Genomic DNA, 3,705 nt, shown 5'->3' with positions numbered 1-3,705 from the left:
GATTCTTAGGTTCGGGAGGTACATTATACAAAGGGAAGGTGTTAGCACCCTTTGTATCCAGGGTTATCCATGGGCTCTTAATTGCTCAATCATTTATGTCTTTCTAGTTTGAAAAAAAAGTGGTTGAGAAATGGGTAGGAAATGTTTTGAAAAAGGAGAATTTAACTTTGTATTGATTCTTGAATGAATGTATACAAAGTGGTTATCTCGTTTAGTTTTGAAAATAGTTTAGAAAAATATAACTCGGCAATGACTCTAGTGCGAATGTATGCCAAGTGGTGATTCTCTAGAACACCTGTTGTGCATGAAAACCGTGAGAACATTGATCCCTTTAGAACACCTGTTGTGCAATGTTATGCTATGCAATGTATGAAATGTTTTCAAAGACTTTTGGAATCTAACTTTGCATAAACTACCAAAAAAGGAAACTTTTTTCTTTTTTTTTTTTTCTTTTTTTTTTTTTACAAAATAGAGCAAAGTTAAATCCCTAAGTCCTCGAAATGGTTAGTTCAATGATGTTATGATGATGTTATGATGTTATGATGTTAAGTAAAGCACAAGCAAGTCACACAACCATCGTTCCTAAGTTTTAAGGCTTGCATGAGTTCCATAGGTAAGTACCCTCCCCACTGAAGTTTGGTTGGTTAAACCTGTCCTAGAATAGTAACCGGGTTCTAGAAGGATCTCAAATCATCGACCTTTCTTTAAGTCCACTTCAGTGCAACACCAAGTGGTTGACCAAAGCTTCCCTAAAGTCCAATCTCAAAGAGTGTAGTATCGAGTCTCAACCAACCCCAGTCGGAACCGAAGTCAGTTATCTCACTACTTTCTAATGGCTAGGATGAGTCAATTAGGGTTCTAAAGGTCTGGTTAATGCTTTGATGACACCACGCGAATGCCAAATTTTCCTCAAGTAAACATGAGGAACATCAGGACATCCAAAGTGTCACATTAACCGTAGCCATCATTTTAACCATTCCAGTATACGCCGGATAGTCGCGATGATCTATTGCTACTTACCTAAGGTACACTAGATCCGGGTGTAGGATCTTTCACTCAAGCATAAAATACCCTCAAAAGAAGGAACGTTTAAAACATAAATGATTTTTAAGGTGACCTCTCTTTGTAATCCCCAGCAGAGTCGCCAGTTCTGTCATACGGTGAACTGACTTTTTGTGTTTTTTAATCGCAATGTCGCGGTTAGCAAGAGTCGCCACCGACTTTTCTTTTATCCAATAAGGAAAGGTGGAAAAGAACAGGAAAGACCTTAATTTAGATTCTTAGGTTCGGGAGGTACATTATACAAAGGGAAGGTGTTAGCACCCTTTGTATCCAGGGTTATCCATGGGCTCTTAATTGCTCAATCATTTATGTCTTTCTAGTTTGAAAAAAAAGTGGTTGAGAAATGGGTAGGAAATGTTTTGAAAAAGGAGAATTTAACTTTGTATTGATTCTTGAATGAATGTATACAAAGTGGTTATCTCGTTTAGTTTTGAAAATAGTTTAGAAAAATATAACTCGGCAATGACTCTAGTGCGAATGTATGCCAAGTGGTGATTCTCTAATGGAGGTTTTGAAAGGTGTAAAGTGTGAAAAGTAGTTTTAAATTATGAATAAGCAATTAAGAGTTATACCTATCCGAGGTCTTTCCGGGCATTTCCTTTCCTTATGAGGGTAAAACTGTCCTTACTATTGAGAAGTAAGTAGTTTTATCCTTTGGATGTAGAAGGGTCATCGTAGGGTCATCGACTGGTCATTGAAGGCAACAGTTGTGAGGATACCTTAGCATTCGAAGGGACTATCATCATTTAACCGTAGGCTACACCGAAGGGTCGTCGAGGGACAGAATCGTAATTTCGAAGGCAACATCCGAGGGACCATGATTTATTTTATGATGATTTAACCGAAGGGTCTTTGCTAAGGGTATCCCCATATTCGCGGGACATGACCATATTACGTAATCGGGGGTAAAAGAGAGGTCCGATATTATTTATTTAAAGTCCATATTTTAAAGTCAATTAGGTGATTAGGATGAATCTCCACATTAAAATCAATACATTAAAATTAATACATTAAAAATTAATACATTAAAATTAATTAGGCAATCAATATGAATCTTCACATTAAAGTGAAGTAATTTAGAATCCATCTCCACGAAGGTCTCCCACACGTAAAGTGGAGTACCTAGCCGGCCGCTTCATTGGGGATATGGAAGCTCTTACACCATTCAACACACGGGTTAGAGCATTAAAATAAAATATGATTTGACAATTGCACCATAAAATAGACATAACAGTTATGAGTTCAGGCCAGGTGAGACAAAAATCGCAATTAGATAAACATAAGATAGAACAGCAAAGGGACAAAGCAGCCACTGTCCCATTCGCCTCTGCTTCGCCTAGCGAAGGCTCAGCGAAGGCTCGCTGTAGGCTCGCTTAGCGATGAGCTAGCGAGCGGCCACGGGCTTGGAGTTTGACAGCAGCATGACTTCCGAAAACCTGCACTCTTATGGCATTCGATCACAGGCATAGCATAAACAATTATACAGGATGTTCATACTTAGATTCACATACGAAATCGAATTACATATCAATACTTTAATCGGAATGCATCATGTATGTAAAGAATATCAATTGGAAACGTAAAACAGCGATGATACGCAAACCTGTGTGCAATTGCGATATTGAAAGGGACTGGTTGCTTGGAAGCCAGATTGAGTTGGGCGGCGGTAGCTTCGGAGCGGAGAAGCGGCCTTCAGGGTTTCTGCACTCGGAACTTTCTAAAGTAGCCTCCAGGGTTTCTGTGCTAGGGTTTTCGTCCCTCTTCCTCCGTTTTTCGTCCTCTCTTTTCATTACTGAAGTGCTGGTATTTATAATGCTCTTTTTCATGACCTAATGGGCTCAGAATGAAGCCCGAAATTTTCTGTTGTCTGTCAGCTTCGCTAGGCGAGCTGGTAGCGAACGTTTGCTTCGCTAGGCGAGCGTGTAGCGAACGTTCGCTAGGCGAGCGTGTAGCGAGCGCGTAGCGAACAGGCCAGTTTGGGCCATTTTCTGGATTGGGCCATTCGTGAGCTGGGCCTTCGTTCCTTTGAGATCAGTGTCATAAAAATGAGTCGGAATGCCCTGAAGAATGTCTTAAAATATTAATGGGCAAATTTTGGGGTATGACAGCTGCCCCTGTTCAATATTCTTGAACCGAGAGAGTAGAATGGTATGTGCACCATTCGTGGTCTGGAGGTGGAAGATTATTGAACACTAAATGCCCAAAAATTTGCGCTTGTCAATCAGGAGCTAGTCTTGATGGAGATGGGCTTAAAGATGCCATCCAGGGAATTTGATGATGAGAACTTCAGGGTGCGTCGTTCATTAGACGATATCTGAAAACATGGACGTCGTACCGAGTCATACGATAGACCGGATAGTGAGTCATCCATTATGCTGTCGCCTTCGCTGGAGAGTCAGAGTGTGTTATACGCTGCTGGGGATAAGGGATCAGAATGGATCATACGCTAGACCGCATCTGAATACCAGAGTGAGTTGTTCATTGGGCGGATGACTTCGCCGAGGATGAAAAATCAGAATGGATCGTACGCTAGATTGTCTCTGAGTTGCAGAACGACACCTCCATTAAGCGGGTGATTTCATTGGGGATAGAAGATCAGACCGGATCGTATGCTAGATCGTATCTGAGTTGAAGATCCAAATG

The sequence above is a fragment of the Lathyrus oleraceus genome, chromosome 7, assembly GCF_024323335.1.
Source record: "Lathyrus oleraceus cultivar Zhongwan6 chromosome 7, CAAS_Psat_ZW6_1.0, whole genome shotgun sequence".
Classification (NCBI taxonomy): Eukaryota; Viridiplantae; Streptophyta; class Magnoliopsida; order Fabales; family Fabaceae; genus Lathyrus; species Lathyrus oleraceus.
Note: the sequence above shows the minus strand (reverse complement) of the source record.